We start from the raw sequence: 19,614 nt of genomic DNA on the forward strand, positions 1-19,614 counted from the left end.
CTGCTTTTAAGTTTCTCTTTATTTTTAGCCTTTGGCATTTTAATTATGAAGTTTCTTGATGTTGTCCTCTTTATCAATCTTGTTTGGAACTCTCTGTGCTTCCTGGATTTGTATGTCTATTTCCTTCACTAAATCTGTGTTCTCCTTTATTATTTTTTCAAATAGGTTTCCAATTTCTTGCTCTTTCTCGTCTTATGGCACCCCTATGATGCACACGTTGGAATGTTTGAAGTTGACCCAGAGGCTCCTTACACTATCCTCAATTTTTTGGATTCTTTTTTCTTCTTACTGTACTGATAGATGTCTTTTGCTTCCTTATGTTCCTAATCATTGATTTGATTCTTGGCTTCATCCACTGTGCTGTTTATTCTCTGTAAATTGTTCTGTATTTCAATGAGTGTATCTTACATTTCTTCCTGGTTTTTTTTTATGCTGTTGAAGTACCCACTGTGTTCTTTGAGCATCCTTATAACCAGTGTTTTGAGTTCTGCATCTGATAGATTGCTTATCTCCATTTTTTTTAGTCCTTTTTCTGGAGTTTTGTTCTGTTCTTTCATTTTGGCAGCCTCCCTGTTTTTTGTTTTGTTTTTTTTTTCTATGTATTAGGCAGAGCTGCTTTGACTCTGTGTCTTGGTGGCATGGCCTAATATAGTAGGTGTTCTGTAGGGTCTGTTGGCACAGCCTCCTCTATCTCCCAAGCTGTATACTTGAAGTGCTCCCTCCATGGGGCCTGAGTACTCCCTCCTCTTGTAGATAAGTCTTGATTACTGTCAGCAGGTCAATGGGAGGGATTCACCCAGTCTAGACAGCTGGTAGGACTGACTGTGACCCCTGGCCAGCAACCACTTCCCTCAATGGCTTATGGAGGTAGTTGGGTATTGCTCCACTGTAGTCTGTAACTGTCCTCTGGGTACGCAGGCTCTGGGGTTTCCCCGTGGTGCAGGCCAAGGTCAGTCTCCACCTGTGTTCTGTCTGGAGTCCCCTTGGCGTAAGCTATAAAGCAATCTGCAGATGGATGCTGCTATTGCTGGGCCAGGGGCCACTCAGTGAGAGGTATGGGGGACTGGGCTTAGCTGTTGTTTGTTTGAGGTCTGAAGCCTACACCTAGCCCAAACCTTCATATGGAAAAGCCACTGTTACCAGCTTGTATTGGTCTGTAAGTTTGATGGGGCAGGCTCTTAGGTAATCATCAGTGTAGGACTTACTGTTTGAGCCAGGTTGATAGAGATTCAGATATCCTGCCGCCACACTGTGGCTCTGTGTGGGGGAGGGCTCAGAAAAGCAACAGTGGCTGCTGTCTGCAGTTCTTTCTGAGAGGAAGCTGTCACTCAACCCTTGCCCTGATGCCAGACACTTCAGTTCCTCCCCGTATGCCACTAGTGCCCTTCAAGGTGCTGCCCCAGTGCTGGAGCCAAGAGGGAGTGAGTCTGAGTAAGTCTGTGTGGTACGAGGCCGTTTAAGAGGAGAGGCCTGAGAATCCTGCAGTTTCTTCTGTTGACCCAACTCCCACTGGTTTTTACAGCCAGAAGTTATGGGGACTTACCTTCGTAGCACTGGAACCCTGGGCTGGGTGGTATGGTATGGGGCTGGGATACCTCACTCCCAAAATACCCCCCATTTTATATACACTACACGTGGGTTTCGGACCAGCTGGTTCTTTGTCTCCACATCTCTTCCCCTTCATCCCTCCTCCCTATCTGGAGGAATGTGGTTTCTTTAATTCCTCAGTTGTCAGACTTCCATACTAATGATTATCAGAAGAGAATCGGACTTCCGATTTTCGGACACCTCTGAGTGATATCTGTTCTGTAGTTTAGATATAATTTTTCTGTGGTATGAGGAAGTGAACCACATTTACCTATGCCTCCATCTTGACCAGAAGTCCCGTTGGAGGCTTTATTTCTTCAATTTTAAATAGGAGTTGTGGTTCAGGTAAGAGTTTCCTAATTTCTTTTTGGTACAAAAAGATGTTTTTGATTACTTTAAACAACTAAAGAACTTTACTTGGTAAGAGTTGGAGAATAGTAGCTTTACTGAGTTGTCTGAGAACCATACCTCATCCATCCCTGATAAACCATAATTTGGAAATGATTTTATTTTCTGCACAGTTGCCTAATCCCTGTGTGTTTCCCAGATGTGATCTCTCAGTTGCAGCAAGTTGCAGATAACTATATAGTAAAAAAAGAACTCCAAAGAAATCAGTGAGGCACGTACCATCATTTTTTGATCCATTCATTTACATTGGGCACTGAGGTTGCTTCCAACACTTAGCTATTGTAAATTACACTGCTATGAACATTGGGATACATAGGTTCTTATGCATTGGTGTTTCAGCGTTCTTAGGATATAATGCCAGCAATGGAATTGCTGGGTCAAAAGGCACTTCCATTTTTAGTTTTCTGAGGAAGTGCCATACTGTTTTCCATAGTGACTGAACCAGTCTGCATTACCACGGACAGTGCACTAGAGTTACCTTTACTCCACATCCTCGCCAGCACATGTTTTTGTTGATTCGTTTAATGATGGTCATTCTTACTGGTGTAAAGTGGTATCTCACTGTGGTTTTAATTTGCATCTCTCTGATGGCTAGTGATGCTGAGCATCTTTTCATATGTCTCTGAGCCCTCTGTATCTCCCCTTTGGAGAACGGTCTGTTCAGGTCTTTTGCCCACTTTTTAATTGGATTCTTTTTCTTCCTGCAATGGACTCATGTGAGTTCTTTATATATTTTGGAGCTCAAACCCTTGTCCAAGGTATCATTGGCAAATATGTTTTCCCACACAGTTGGTTGTCTTTTCATTTTAATGCTGTTCTCATTAGCCATAGAGAAACTTTTTATTTTGATGAGATCCCTTTTGTTTATTCTTTCCTTTATGTCACTTGCTCCATGGGACATATCAGTGAAAATATTCCTGTGTGGAATATCTGAGATTTTCCTGCCTGTGGTTTCCTCTAGGACTTTTATGGCATCACAACTTATATATAAGTCTTTTATCCACCTTGAATTTATTTTTGTGTATGGTGTAAGTTGGTGATCAACTTTCATTTTCTTCATATCGCTATCCGGATGTAGTAACACCATTTGTTGAAGAGGCTATTTTTACTCCATTTTTTGATTCTTCCCCCTTCGTCAAATATTAATTGACCATAGAGACCTGGGTCTACTTCTGGGTTCTCTGTTCTGTTCCACTGGTATATGTGTCTGTTCTTATGCCAGTAACAGGCTGTTTTGATTATAGTGGCCTTGTAGTACACTTTCATATCAGGTGTTGTGATCCCTCCTACTTTATTCTTCTTTCTCAAAATTGCTGCAGCAATTCAGGGTCGTTTATGGTTCCATATAAATTTTAGAGATGTTTGCTCTATATCTGAAATATGTCATTGGTACTTTAATAAGAATTGCATTAAAGCTATAAATTGTTTTGGGTAGTACAGACATTTTGATAATGTTATTTCTTCCAATCCATGAACACGGTACATGCTTCCATTTGTTTGTGTCTTCCTTAATTTCTTTCTTCAGTGTTGTGTAGTTTTCTGAGTACAGGCTTTTATTTCCTTGGTTAGGTTGATTCCTAGGTATTTTATTTTTCTTGTTGCTATATGAAATGGGATTTTTTTCCTGTTTCCTGTTTCTGATATTTCATTGTTGGTGTACAAAAATGCCTTTGATTTCTGAGTATTGACTTTGTATCCCTCTGTTTTGACATTCACTTATTAGGTTGAGCAGTTTTTTGGTGGAGTCTATAGGATTTTCTCTGTACACTGTCATCTCATCTGCAAACAATGACTGTTTTGTTTCCTCTTTTCCAATTTGGATGCCTTTTATTTCTTTTTCTAGTCTGATTACTCTGGCTAGAACTCCCAATATTATGTTGAATAGTAGTAGTGAAAGCGGACATCCCTGTCTTGATCTCAGTGGGAAAGCTCTAAGTTTTTGTCCATTGAGTATGATGTTGGCTCTGGTCTCTCATACATAGCCTTTATTATGTTGAGGAATACTCCCTCTATTCCCACTTTGCTGAGCGTTTTAATAATAAATGGGTGCTGTATCTTATCCAGTGCTTTTTCAGCATCTATTGATATGATCATGTGATTTTTGTGCTTCCTTTTGTTTATGGTGATATATTATGTTTATTGATTTGTGAATATTGTACCATCCTTGCATCCGTGGGATGAATTCCACGTCACGATGGTGTATGATCATTTTAGTGTATTGCTGGATGCAGTTTGCCAATGTTTTGTTGAGGATTTTAGCGTCTATGTTCATCAGCAATATTGGCATGTAGTTTTCTTTCTTTGTTATATCTTTATCTGGATTTTGGATTGGGATCTTGCTGGCTTCATAAAAAGAGTCTGGGAGTCTTCCCTCTTCTTGGATGTTTTGGGATAATATGAGAAGGATAGGGGTTAACTCTTCTTTAAATGCTTTGTAAAATTCTTCTGTGAAACCATCTGGGTCAGGGCTTTTGTGTGTCAGGAGTCTTTTCATTTTGCTTCAATTTCATCTGCTTATATTGGTCTGTTCAGGCTTTCTGCTGCTTCTTGATTCAGTTTTGCCACATTATATTTTTCTAGAAATTTGTCCATTTCACCTTGGTTTTCATATTTCTTGGCATATAGTTCTTCACATAATTTCTTACAATCCTTTGTATTTTTGTGGTATCAGTTGTAATCTCTCCTCTTTCATTTCAGATCGTGTTTATTTTGGTTTTCTTATTTTCTTGATAAGTCTGCTTAAAGGTTTGTCAATTTTGTTTATCTTTGAAATAACCAACTCCTGGATTTATTTGTCATTAGAATTTTGCTTTTAGTCTCTATGTCATTTAATGTCCTCTGATCTTGGTTATTTCCTTCCTTCTACTTGCTAGGGGCTCTCTTGGTTGTTGTTCCTCCAGTTCTTTTAGGTGTAGGGTTAGGTTGTTTATTTGAAATATTTATTACTTTCTTTTTCTTAATGAATTTATTTATTTTTATTCAGTTACAATTGTCTGCATTTTCTCCCCTTCCCTCCACCCCACCCCAGCCAGTCTCACCTCTGTCCCCCACCTCTACCCTCCCCCTTGATTTTGTCTTTGTGTCCTTTATAGTAGCTCCTATAAACCCCTCTCCCCACTGTCCCCTCCCCACTCCCCTGTGGCTATTGTTACAATGTTCTTAATTTCAATGTCTCTGGTTATATTTTGTTTGCTTTTTTCTTTTGCTGGCTATGTTCCATTTAAAGGTGAGATCATATGGTATTTTTCCCTCACCACCTGGCTTATTTCACTTAGCATAATGCTCTCCATTTGGATCCATGCTGTCACAAAGGGTAGGAACTCCTTATTTCTCACTGCTGCATAGAATTCCATTGTGTAAATGTACCATAGATTTTGGATCCACTCGTTTACTGATGGGCACTTAGGTTGCTTCCAGTACTTGGCTATTGTAAATTGTGCTGCTATGAACATTGGGGTGCATAGGTACTTTTGGATGGGTGTTTCAGGGTTCTTGGGGTATAATGACATATTTCACAGGTACAGTACAAACATTTCAGAAATTTATATGGAACCATAAATGACCCCGAATAGCTGCAGCAATTTTGAGAAAGAAGAACAAAGCAGGAGGGATCACAATACCTGATATCAAACTGTACTACAAGGCCACTGTAATCAAAACAGCCCGGTACTGGCATAAAAATAGGCACATAGACCAATAGAATAGAACAGAGAGCCCAGAAATAAACCCAAGTCTTTACGGTCAATTAATATTTGACAAAGGAGGCAGGAGCATAAAATGGAGCAAAAATAGCCTCTTCAACAAATGGCGTTGGGAGATCTGCACAGCTACATGCAAAAAAATGAAAGTGGATCACCAACTTACGCCATACACAAAAATAAATTCAAGATGGATAAAAGACTTAAATATAAGTCGTAACACCATAAAAGTCTTAGAGGAAAACATTGGCAGAAAGATCTCAGACATTCCACGCAGCAACATCCTCACAGACGCGTCCCCTAAAGCAAGGGACATAAAGGAAAGAATAAACAAATGTGAGCTCATCAAAATATTTCTTTTTTTCTTAGGCAGGCCTGTATCACTATGAACTTCCCTCTCAGGACTGCCTTCGCTGTGTCACATAGGTTTATGCCTGCTGTGAGTTCATTTTCATTTGTTTCCAGAAACTTTTTGATTTCTTCCTTAATCTCATTCTTGACCAATTCATTGTTTAATAGCATGCTATTCAATCTCCATGAGTTTGAGTGTTTTTGAGTTTTTTCTCTTGAGATTGGTTTCTATTTTCAGTCCCTTGTGGTCAGAGAAAATGCTTGATATGATTTCCATTTTCTCAAAATTTTTGAGTCTTGTTTTTGTCCTGTCTTCTGCTCTGTCTTTGAAAATATTCTTTGTTCATGAAAAGAATGTGTATTTTGCTTCTGTGGGGTGAAAGGTTCTATATATATATCTGTTAAGTCCATTTGATCTAGGACATTATTCAGTGAACATTGTTCAATGTTCTAGGATATTGTTCATGTTCAATATCAATGTATTTGTTGATACTTTGTTTGGAAGGTCTATCCATTTTTTGACAGTGGAGTGTGCTGCTGTCAATATCTTTCTTATAGTTCTCCAAGATTTTCCTTATGTATTTGGGTGCTCCTATGTTGGGTGCATATATATTCACAATGTTTATGTCTTCTTCATGGATTCTTCCCTTGAGTATTATGAAGTGAGATTCTGGGTCTCTTTTTATGACCCTTGTTTTGAAGTCTATTTTGTCTGATACGACTATTGCTACCCTGGCTTTTTTATCCTGTCCATTTGCTTAGAATCTTTTTTTTCCCCACCCTTCACTTTCAGTCTGTTTACATTTTTCTTCTGAGGTTGGTCTCTTGTAGGCAGCATATGTGTGGGTCATGATTTCTTTTCCATTCATTTGTTCTATGTCTTTTGATGGGAGCATTTAATCCATATATGTTTAAGGTTATTATTGATAGGTACTTATTCATTGCCATTTTACTTCTTTTGTACCTGTATTCCTTTCTCACTCTTTTCTTCCTTTTCTTAAATCAGTCCCTTTAGCATCTGTTCCAATGTTTGTTTGGAGGAGGTATATTATTTGAGCCTTCTTTTGTCTGGGAAATTCCTTATTTCACCTTCTATTTTAATTTAGAGTCTTGCTAGATAGATCAGTCTTTGTTTCAGGCCTTTGTTTTTCATTACTTGGAATATTTTTTGCCATTCCGTTCAGGCTTGGAGCTTTTCCATTGCGATGTCCGCTGCTAATCTTATTGGGGCTCTCTTGTATGTTACTTCCTGTTTCTCCCTTCCTGCCTTTAAGATTCTCTCTTTGGACTACGGCCATACCACCCTGAACGCGCCCGATCTCGTCTGATCTCAGAAGATTCTCTCTTTGTTGAAAATTTTGCCATTTTAATTATGATGCGTCTTGTAGTGGGCATCTTTGGATTCCTCTTGATTGGGACTCTGTGATTCCTGGATTTGTGTGACTTTTTCTCTCATCAGAAGAGGTAAATTTTCATCATTACTCTTTCAAATAGGTTTTCTGTCCCTTGCTCTTCTTCTTCTCACTCTGTTATCCTTATTATACAGATATTATTAGTTTTCATGTTGTCCTGCAGTTAGTTCCCTTTACGCCTCTTCATTCTTTCTGAGTCTTTTTTCCTTTTCTTGCTCTTTCTGGGTGTTTTTTTTCTACCTTGCCCTCCAGCTCACTGATTCTATCCTCTGCTTCATCTAGTCTGCTTTTGATTCCTTCTACTGTGTTATTCAATTCAGAAATTGTATTTTTCATTTCCTGTTGGCCCTTGCTGATAGTGTCTATTTCCTTTTTAATGGTAATGTTGTTTGCAGTGAGTTCATCGTAGTTTTCTTGTAGTTTTTGGCAATTCTCAGTGAGCTCATTGAGCTTCCTTATAACTATTGCTTTGAACTCAATATCTGATACTTGACTTGCCTCTATTTCATTTAGCATTCTTTCTGAGGCTTCCTCCTTTCCTTTCATTAGGGTTTCTTTTCTTTGTCCTCCCAATGTTTGTGAGACTCTTTTTTTGTTAGCCTGTGCTTCTTAAATGGATCTGTTCTGAATCCCTGGGTTTGTGGTGTCAAATTCTATGGTAGGAGACCCGTGAGATTCAGTGTTTCAGAGTCCTTGATCTCCTGAACTTGCTGCTCTTGGGCTGTTTTATGTTGGCTCTCTGGATGTCTTTGGGTTTTGATTGTTGTTGGTTCATTCCTTGTTGGGTCCTTCCCTCTAGCTGGTTAACTGAGGGTCACTCTGCCTATCACGTCTTTTATGCTGTTGTGCATGTGCGGACAGGTTTCGTTGAAGCTGGTTCTTCATCTGTCCGAGGTTATGAGGCTTCTCTCTGGCTATTGTTCAGTTGTTTGTCCTGGGTAATTTCTCAACCGTTTAGTTGTAATTCCAGATTGGTTCTGGCTGGAAGTTAGTGTGGCTTCCACTCATTTCCTTCATCTTCTTCCATTATTATCTGTTGGTGGTTCCTTTGTTGGTGGGTTCTCTCTTCCAGCAGAGCTATATTGGTGTTCACAGCTCCCACCTACTCTTTTATGTGATCAGTTGGAGGGGGAAGGCAAAATGGATTAAGACAGCAGCAGTGTATTCTATGGATTTAAAGTACCAACCTGTAGAGAAGAGATAGGAGATCCTTTCAGTAAGTATATTGTTAAGTGTGATATTTCACCCAAGTAGCCACTTTTTAAAAAGGGTGGGAAAGAGATAAGAATCTTGTTAGATTCAGCTGGGGTGGGGTGGAGGGATGGGGAGAAAAGGCACACAACTGTAATTGAATAACAATACAAAATTAAAATTAAAAATATATATATATAAAAAAAGAATCTTGTTAGAGTGGTGAAGGATGGTAAATTTAATCCAGCAAACAGAGAGCTTGTGGGAGGTCAGATTATGAGATATAGTGAGAGTAAAGTATAGAAAGTAGGCGTTAGTGTGTGAGAGAATAGAGTTTACCACAACAGTAAGAAAGTTCTGGAAGATAGTGAAATGGGCTAAGATCTGGGAGGTGTGCTGAATAGTATTGACAATGGTATGGAACAACAGTCATTTACAATAATACTGGAAAAGCAATCATTTGATAGAAACTATATGATCTGAATAACAAGAATTGGAAGTACACGACTTAGTGTAATGTGCTATTGGAACACATGTAAAGTGAAAGAACAAAAATTAAAATACATTATGGAAGAGAGAACAAGGAAAACCAATCAAACAATGCAATTAAGCAAGTAAAATGAAGAAAACTAAACTTTCTTTCTAAAGAAAGAAGAGAGATAAAAAAATACTAATAAAATAAAATAAGTAAAACTAATGAAAAAGAAATAATACAAATAAACAAAACATCTAAGTTCTCTGTAATAGCAAAGTGAAATTTGTCCCAGTTTCTCAGTTGTTGAGATTAGTCTTGTGATCCCTCCTTGGGTCTGACGTGGTCCTTTCACAGCTCCAGGTCTTACTGTCTCACTTGGGGATAAGCCTCCTGGTAATTTTAAACCAGCTAAGCGAGTTCTGCTGCTCTTCCTGGCTGCAGCAGGCTGAGGGGAGTTGCGCTTTGCTTTTCACCCTTTCTACGGTTTTGTGAGGGTTGGGGCATGATCTGGGTCACAATCTTCACAGTTGCCCAGCCTCCAGCCCACTTCTGTTTCCTGCTGGGCCTCCACTGCTCATCTGTGCCAGACCAGTGCCTTCCATTCACCAGTTGTGCTGTCCTTGAGGTGCACTCACTAGGGGCACCTTACCTACCACCCTCTTGCTTTTTGTTCTAGTTGCTAGGCACTCTGAAAGTCTCTTCTGGTTAGTTCAGCTTCCCCACTGAGTTAAGTCTTTCTGGGGACTGCTAACTCCCTGAGCCCTGCTGCTCTCCTCTGGTGGCGGGGAGCCTTCTCCTTCCTCTTAGCAAGCTAGCCCTGCCGCGGAGGGGGTCATAGCACTGCTGAGGCTGCCTCAGCAGGGCTGTGGGCATGGCCAAGGCTGTGGCTACCTCAGTTGTGGTGGCAGGGGCCAGCTGGGATGGCAGGGGTGGCGACTACGGGAGATTTCCCTAAACAGCCACTGGAGGCCTTTTTTTGAACAAAATCCTCCTGTTCAAGCTTGCCTCTCTCAACAAGCACCCAGTCTCTCACACAACCCAACTTTCCAATCAGCCAGAGACTATCCAGGTCAGGGCCTGACACCGCCCAACTCTTCTCCATTGTCCAAGCATCGCCTGACTCCCCAATTTCTCTGGTAATGACCTAGCAGACATCTACAGTCCTAGTGGGTAAACACCGCCTCTGTGCATCTCCTACTTTGTCTTTATCCCACCCAGTGACTTCATGTATCCAGGTCCATCCTGGTGTTGCTCTATCTTCTCTATTTGGCAGGGGAGGGAGCTGTTGATTTGGCTGTCTTCCTGGCACAAGGATCCTGTGCCAGGCCCGGCAGGTGCCAGGCTGTGGACTGTTGCAGCCCTGGTCCCTGCTCTGGTCCCGGGGACCTTACCATCCCAAAGCAATCTCTTCATTGTCTGTTTTTCAATGTTCTCTACAGTTTTGGCCTCCAACCTTCATATACACTGCAATACTGTTGGCTGTTCACTCTGTTCCTCAGAAGACTGGCCAGGTTCCACCTGTGCACAGGGGAAGTGGACTCCGTTCTTCCCCAAGCAGCTACCCTATATCTTTTGATTTGAGCATTTTATCCATTTGTATTTAAGGTTATTGATAGTAACTTATTCATTGCTTTTTTCCCTTTTTGTACATATGCTTCTGTCTCTTATTTTTCATCTTCTTAAAGCAATCTGTTTTGCATGTTATGCTGGCCTGGTGGAAATGTACTCTTTTAGCCTCTTTTTGTCTGCTTATTTCACCTTCCATTTTTTTTCCTTAGTCATATTTTATTTTATTTTATTTTTTAAATTATTTTATTGTTGTTCAATTACAGTTGTCTGCATTTTCTCCCCACCCCTCTACCCCACCCCAGCCAAACCCATCTCCCTCCCCTGCCTCCTGTTTTGTCCATGTGTCCTTTATAGTAGTTCCTGAAAACCTTCTCCCTGAGAGGCTTGCTGGATAGAGTAGTCTTGGTTGCAGGCCTTTACTTTTCCTTATTGGGAATATTTCTTGCCATTCCCTTTTGGCTTGTACTTTCTGTTGAGAAATCAGTCAATGGTTTTATTGGAGCTACCTTGTATGTTACTAGCTGTTTCTTCCTTGCTGCCTTTAACATTATCTCCTTGTATTTAAAGTTTGCCAATTTAATAATGATGTGTCTTGGTGTGGGCCTCTTTGGGTTCATCTTGACTTTTTGTCTCATCAATTTAGGGACATTTTCTGCCATTACTTTTTCAAACAGGTTTTCTATTCCTTCCTCCTTTTCTTCTCCTGCTGGTATTCCTATGATACAAATACTACATTTCATGTTATTCCCGCAGCTCCTGTAAACTGTCTTCATTGTTTTTTAGTCTATTTTTCATTTTGTTTTTCTGTCTGAGTGTTTTTTTCTACCTTGTCCTCTCACTCATTGATTTGATACTCTGCCTCACCATGCCCTCTTTTAATTTCTTATAGTGTATTCTTTATTTCAGATACTGTACTTTTCATTCCTTCCTCACTCTAATTTATGTTTTTTATGTCCTTTTCATGCTGATGTAGTTGCCAGTAAGTACCTTGTAGCTTCCATAAACTTCTTTATAGTTCTCACTTAGCTCCACGAGTATCCTCATAAGCATTTTTTTTAACTCTATGTCTGATACAATTCTTTGCTCAGTTTCCTTGACCAGTCTTTCTGAGGATTCCTCCTTTCCTTTTGTTTGGGGTTGTTTTTTTGTCTCCCCATTTAGGTGATTCTTGTTTATTTCTGCATATTAGATTAATCTGCTTTGACTCCCAGTCTTCGTGGGGTGGCTTTCTGTGGTAGGAGTCCTGTAGGACTCAGTGGTGCAGTCTCCTTGATCTCCTGAGCTTGATGTTCTGGGAGGTGGTGTCCTGCAGCCATTCAAGGCCAGGAAGGGTCACATGGGATTTGGCCAGACACAAGAAAATTCATGGAGCCGTTGGGATGTCTGACATGCCTTTATTCTGGGGTGGGACAATCCACTCATGCTGCAAGCTACAAGTCACACTGCGGGAAGTCCTGACTCCCTTATATACTAAGTTCACACAAAACCAGCATGGTGCCAATACTGACCTTCTAGTTATATAACAGCTTCATTCTATGCATGTGGGCCCTTACTGAAGGTCACATGAACACTGCTAAACCAGATTGCCCAGACGTCCAGGTGAGGGAGCCTGACCGACTCCATTTTCCCTACAGGTGGGCTCTCTTATTATAATTGGGTTTTGGTTGTTGTTGGGTTGTTTTTTGGTGGGTTCTTACCCCTAGCTGGCTGACAGGCTCACACTGCCCACCACATGTATGCTGTTATACAGATGCTGCCAGAACAAAACAAAACAATGCAGGAAACAAAATCCACACCTGCAAAAATAACACCCACTCAACCACACTATCAGCAACAAATGGATAAATTTTAATAATGATGGAAAGAGATTAAAACTATTATAATAAAGGAAAGACGAATATGAGATGACTAATGGAAAGAAAAATGATATTGAGTGGTTAGAGGGAGGAGAAATTATCAGAGTATGGAATAGAAACAGAGCAAAGAAAGAAAGAAAGTGAAATTTACATAGTAAATGAAAAAAGGGAGGGAAGAGGGCAAAATGGAGTGAGAAAGGGTAAGAGTGTAATATTTAAAACAATTTTTTAAAATAGTCAAAAATAAGATTAAAGTTGAAGAAAAACACCCACCACTGCAATATCAATGCCAGATGAGCAAAGATTAATACAGTTGGTAAGTGAATAAGAAGGAATGAAGAAAGATGAAAAGCTTATGAGATGTCTAAAGGAAAGAAGAGTGATATTGAGAGGATTAGAGAGAGAAGGAATACTAAGAGTGAGGAATGAAAACCAGGCTAAGAGTGGGGAATTGAAAATTTACTTTAAATTTTAAAGTAAAATTTAAAACGAATAAAAAAGAAAAGTCAAGAGGAAGGCAAAATTGAGTATTAGAGGGATACGGTACAATTTGAAGTTTGAAATGCAAAAATAGTGAACATATAGGAATAAAACTGAAGGAATGAAATAAAAACTACCATATCAACAACCAATGAGCAAAGATTAATGAAGGTGGAGAGAGAATAAGGATATTATAAGAATAGGAAAGAGAATGTGAGATGACTGATGACAAGAAAAACAGTTTTTAGAGACTGGAGGGAAGAGAAATGGTAACAGTGCAGAATAGACTCAAGACAGAAAAAAGAAAAAAAGAATTTAAAACAAAAATAAGAAGAGGAAGGAATAAGGCAAAATGGAGGAAGTGAAGGGAGAAGTAAAATATGAGATTTGAAATAAACCAAAATGAAAAAAATAGTGAAATAATAGGAACAAATGGGGAAAAAAAGAAAAAGTGTTAAAAAGCTATGCAGGAGAAGAAATAACACAAATAAAGCAGAAGACCTTGGTGGAATTTGTCTCAGCAGAGTCTAGTATTTGCCACTGTCTTCTATTTCTGGATTCACCTCTGGAACTGTGAGATGGTGTCCTAGTCTAGCACTAGGCAGCCTGTTCGAGACTACAAGTGATCTACAGTCTGTGGCTGTCTCTTCCAGGCTTGGCTGGTTCCCAGTGTTCTGCCCTGCCAGCTTTACATCAGCACAAGGCCCATAAGTAGTTTGTGTAATGTCCAAGAGCACTGCCAATACAACTTACATCTTTCCGTCCAGGGGCCTCCGGAGCGATTGGGAGGGTGGAATCCCTGGGCCAGCCCCCTCACCACATACCTTGGTGTGTCCCAGATTTTTTCCTATAATGTATGGTTTCTGGTGAATTAGCTGTCTGTTTCCTGTGAGGGGCCAATGTGTTTAAAAGGGCAGCTTTTTCCTACTTGACACTGATGGCTCCTATGTCTAATAGCTGAGCCTGGGTGTACTCTGAACACCCCTTGTTGTACCTGTCTCTAATCTTTCTGCTCTTCTGGTTTGTAGTGTCTGATAGAAGTTCAGAAAGGGCCCTTTCAGAGAAATTATCAGAACTTCTTTTTCCCCCCGTGGATATGCACCAAGCAGGGGTTCCTGAGCCTGGCCTCACTGATCTACAGAGCCTGCAATCCCTCAGGCTGGGGTGGTGTATGCCTGCCTGTGAGGATACCTGCCTGGCTGCAAAGAATCCCATGCATTCAGTTCCTGGTTGTCCAGTCCCCAGCCTGCCGCTGTCATAGGACACTCAGGCCCTCACTGTCCATTCTGCAGTTCCCTGCTCAACACTGCTGGGTCGGGTCCCACAGTCACATCAGTGTGATGCTTTTTGTTCTTCCTGTGCAGCTGGACTCAGTGGGACCAAACTGAGCTTTCACTGTGGTTTCTTTGTTGGCAAGACACCATGTACGTGCATGGGAGTGAACACAGGACCCCTGTGGTGTCTTTAAAAGGGTGTATATGTGGCCCCCTTACTGCAGCACTGAGCCCTGGGCTAGTTGTCTCCATACTCCACAAAAAGCACAAAGTCTCTGTCAGGGCTGACCACAGCATGCCAGTGCATCCAACAGTTTTAGATAGAGTTTTTCTCTGGAACTTTTTCAGAATACACTGCAGCTATGGACGTGCTGCTCACTGTATTTTCTATGGCCTTAGTCTCCCAGACTTTGTATATCCTTCCAAGTCTCTCCCGATTAGGGTTAGTGGTTTCCCTGTGTGTGACCAGATCCCACTCCAGGAGGGGAGGGATCACTAACTGCATTTTCTGACTGATCTCTCCTCATTTGCAGGCACTTCACACAGGTTATTTCCTCCTCAACTTATAAAATCTCTTACAGGATGGTGCAAAGCATCGTCTGTACTCCTTGGTTTGAAAAATTCATATCAGCTGAGATTCCACTGATTATTCAGGTCACTTGTCAGAACATCAGCTGAAAATCTATTCTGGTAGCACAAGCAAGTGGGCTCCACCTACTCAGTGGCCATCTTCCTGTACCACACACAGTTCTTTTATCTACTCATCTACTGATGGGCATTTAGGCAAATTCCAAATCTTGGCTGCTGTAAATAGTGCTGCTATGAACATGGAGTTTATAATTTTTTTTTTTTTTGGAATTTGTGTTTTGAGATTCTTTGGGTATACTTCCAACAGTGGAATCACTGGATCAAAAGGCGGTTCCATTTTTAGTTTTTTAAGGAAATTCATACTGTTTTTCACAACGGCTACCACAGTCTGCATTCCCACCAACAGTACACTAAGGTTTCCTTTCTTCCACATCCTTGCCAGCACTTACCATTTTTTGGTGTATTAAGGATAGCCATTTTGGCAGATGTGAGGTGATATCTCATTCTGGTTTTAATTTGCATTTCTCTCATGGCTAGTGGTCTTGACCATTTTTTCATGTGTCTGTGGGCCATCTCTGTGTCCTCCTTGGAGAAGTGTCTACTCAAGGCCGTTGCCCATTCTTTAATTGGATTGTTTGTCTTCCTGGTGTTGAATAGTAGAAATTCTTTATATAGTTTAGAGATTAAACCCTTGTCAGATGTATCACTGGCAAATATGTTATGCCATACAGTTGGTTCTCTTTTCATTTTGATGATGGTGCAGAAGCTTTTTAATTTGATGTAGTCCCATTTTTTTTTCTTTTATTTCCCTTGTCTTAGGAGATATATTGGCAAAAATTCTGCTATGGGAGATATGTGAAATTTTAAGGCCTATGTTTGCCTCTAGGATTTTTATAGTACCGTGACTTGTATTTAAGTCTTTTTCCCATTTTGAGTTTATTCTGGTGAATGGTGTAAGGAGATAGTGTAGTTTTATTCTTTTTTATGTACCAGTCCAGTTGTCCCAACACTGTTTTTTGAAGAGACTGTCTCTATTTCATTGTATGCTTCTGCCCCTTTTGCTAAATATTAATTGACCATAGAGACATGGGTTTATTTCTGGGCTCTCTATTCTATTCCATTAACCTATGTGTTTGTTCTTACGCCAGTACCAGACTGTTTTGAGTACAGTGGTCTCGTAATATAGTTTGATATCAAGTATTGTGATTCCTCCAACTTTGTTATTCTTTCTCAAGATTGCTAGGGCTTTTTTGGTGGGGGGGGGGGGAATTCTGTGTAAATGTTTAGAATATTTTTCATCTGTGAAGCAAGTCGTTGGTATCTTAATAGGAATTTCTATAGATTTCTTTGGATAGTATGGACATTTTAATGATGATAATTCTTCCAATCCCTGAACATGGTATATACTTCCACTTATTTAATGTTCCTCAATTTCTTTACTCAGTTTCCTGTAGTTTCCCAAGTACAGGTCATTTACCTTCTTGGTTAAGCTTATTCCTATGTACTTTATTTATTTTTTATTGCAACAGTAAATGGGATTATTTTCTTAGTTTTTCTCTCTGATAGTTCATTATTGGTATATAAATATGCCATTCATTTCTCAATAGTGACTTTGTGTCCCACTACTATGCCGAATTCACTTTTAGGTCAAGTAGTTTTTTGGTGGAGCCTATACAGTTTTCTTTGTACAGTGTCATGTCATCTGTAAATAATGACAGATTTGCCTCCTCTTTTCCAATTTGGATACCTTTTATTTCTTATTCTTGTCTGATTGCTGTGGCTAAGACTTCCAATACAATGTTGAGTAAAAGTAGTGGAAGTGGACACCCATGTCTTGTTCCTGATCTTAAGGGCAACACTTACAGTTTTTGCCCATTGAAAATGAGGTTAGCAGTAGGTTTTTCATATATGCCCTTCATTATGTGAGGTATGTCCCTCTATTCCCACTTTGCTGAGCATTTTCATCATAAATGGTGCTGGATTTTTCAAATGCTTTTACTGAGTCTATAGATATGGTCATTGATTTTTGTCTTTCATTTTGTTGATGTGATGTATCGCATTCATCACTTAGCTTATACTATACCATCCTTGCATCCCTTGCATAAATCCCATTTGATCATGGGTATGATCTTTTTAATATATTGCTGGCTCCTTTTTGCGAATATTTTATTGAGGATTTTAGCATCTTTGTTCAGAGAGATAGGCCTGTAATTTTCACTATTTGTTGTGTCTTTACCTGATTTTGGAACTAGGAAAATATTGGCCTCATAAAAAGAGTTTGGAAGTGTTCCCTCATCTTGAACTTTTTGGAATAGTTTGGGAAGGATAGGTGTTAGTTCTCCTTTGATTAGTAAAATTCACCTGTGAGGCTGTACGCAGGTGAATTTTACCAGTCCAGGGTTTTTGTGTGCTGTGAGTTTTTTTATTACTGTTTTGATTTCAGTAGTTATCACTCTCTTCAGGTTTTCTGCTCTTTCCTGATTCAGTTTTGGAAAACTGCTTGTTTCTAGAAATTTATCCCTTTCACCCAAGATGTCCAATTTCTTAGCATATAGTTGTTTGTAGTAATTTCTTACAATCCTTTGTATTTCTGCAGTGTCTCTTGTTACTTCTCCTCTTTCATTTCTGATTGTATTTATTTGGGTCCTTTCTCTTTTTTTATTGATGAATCTGGTTAAAAGCTTGTCAGTTTTGTTTATCCTTTCAAAGAACCAGCTCATGGATTCATTGATCTTTTGAATAGTGTTTTTAGTCTGTCTGTCCTTTATTTCTGCTCTGATTTTATTTCCTTCCTTCTACTTTTTCTGGGCTTCATTTGTTTTTCTTCTGGCTCTTTTTTGTATAAAGTTAGGTTTTTTATTTGAGATTTTTCTATATTCTTTAGGTAGACCTATATTCTTGTAACTTCCCTCTCAGAATTGTTTTTGCTCTGTCCCATCAATTTTTAGTTCTTTGTGTTTGGTTTTCTTTCTTTCCAGGTATATTTTGATTTCTTCCTTGATCTCACTGTTAACCCAGTCATTATTTAATAACATGTTATTTAGCATCCACGTATTTGAATGTTTCTGAGGTTTTTTCTTGATGTTTATTTCTAGTTTCAAGCCATTGTCATCTGAGAAAATGATCGATATGTCATCAATTTTTTTGAACTTGTTAAGGCTTATTTTATGTCCTACCATGTTGTCTATTAGAGAATGTTCCATGTGCTTTTGAGATGAGTGTATATTCTTTGGGTCGAAATGTTTGGTAAATATCCATTAAATCCATTTGATCTAGTGTGTCATTTAATGCCACTATATCCTTCTTTATTTTTTGGTCTGGAGGATCTGATCATTGTTGGCAGTGGGGTTTTAAAATCACCTACAATGACTTATTGCTGTCTATCGGTTTCTAAAGTCCGCCAAGATTGTCTTTAAATGTTTAGGTGCTCCTATATCAGGTAAATATGTTTACTAGAGTTATATCCTTTTGTTGAATTGACTCCTTGAAATTTATCCCTTTCACCCAAGGTGAAATACTTGCACCCAAAGGATTGTATTATGTAGTGGCGTTTTCTGTCTCTTGTTATGGTCTTTGAAGTTTATTTTGTGAGGTAGAAGTATTTTTACCCCAGCTTTTCTTTCGCCTACATTTGCATGGAATATTTTTCTCTGATCCTTTCACTTGCAGCCTGTGTAAATCTTTTGTTCTGATGTGGGTCTCTTGTCAACAGAATATATGCTGATCATGTTTTCTATTCACCTACTCAGTGTCTTTTCATTGGAGCATTTAATGCATTTATATTTAAGGTTATTATTGGTGGGTACTTATTCATTGCCATTCTGTTTCTTTTGTACCTGTGTTTCTTTGTGTTTCTATTTCTTCTTCTGAAAGCAGTCCATTTAGCATCTCTTGCAGTGCTAGTCTGGTGGAAAAGTACTTCTTTAGCCTTTTGGGGTTTTTTTTGGAAGCTCTTTATTTCACCATCCATTTTAATTTATTTATTTTTTTTAAATTTGAGCATCTTTTTATTTTATTTTATTTTAATTATTTTAATTGTTATTCAATTACAGTTGTATGCCTTTGCTCCCCATCCCTCCACCCCACCCCAGCCGAACCCACCTTCCTCCCCCACCTCCACCCTCCCCCTTGATTTTGTCCATGTGTCCTTTATAGCTCCTGTAATCCCCTCTTCCCACTATCCCCTCCCTAGTCTCCTCTGGCTATTGTTAGATTGTTCTTAACTTCAATGTCTCTGGTTATATTTTGTTTGCTTTTTCTTCTGTTGATTATGTTCCAGTTAAAGGTGAGATCATATGGTATTTGTCCCTCACCACCCGGCTTATTTCACTTAGCATAATGCTCTCCAGTTCCATCCATGCTGTTGAAAGGGTATAAGCTCCTTCTTTCTCTCTGCTGTGTAGAATTCCATTGTGTAAATGTACCATAGTTTTTGGATCCACTCATTTGCTAATGGGCACTTAGGTTGCTTCCAGTACTAGGCTATTGTAAATTGTGCTGCTGTGAACATTGGGGTACAGAGGTTTTTAGATTGGTGTTTCAGGGTTCTTAGGGTATAATCCCAGCAGCGGAATTACTGGGTCAAAGGGCAGTTCCATTTTTAGTTTTCTGAGGAAATTCCATACTGTTTTCCACAGTGGCCACACCAGTCTGCATTCCCACCAACAGTGCACTAGGGTTCCCTTTTCTCCGCATCCTCTCCAACATTTGTTTGTTGATTTATTT

General features: G+C 39.5%; 1 protein-coding gene across 1 annotated transcript in view; it reads left to right on the forward strand.

Moving 5' to 3' along the window:
- The window catches only part of ZNF239 (zinc finger protein 239), a 67,733-nt gene that overhangs the window by 20,835 nt on the left and 27,284 nt on the right, over positions 1 to 19,614 (forward strand).

The sequence above is a fragment of the Desmodus rotundus genome, chromosome 4 (genome assembly GCF_022682495.2).
Source record: "Desmodus rotundus isolate HL8 chromosome 4, HLdesRot8A.1, whole genome shotgun sequence".
NCBI lineage: Eukaryota > Metazoa > Chordata > Mammalia > Chiroptera > Phyllostomidae > Desmodus > Desmodus rotundus.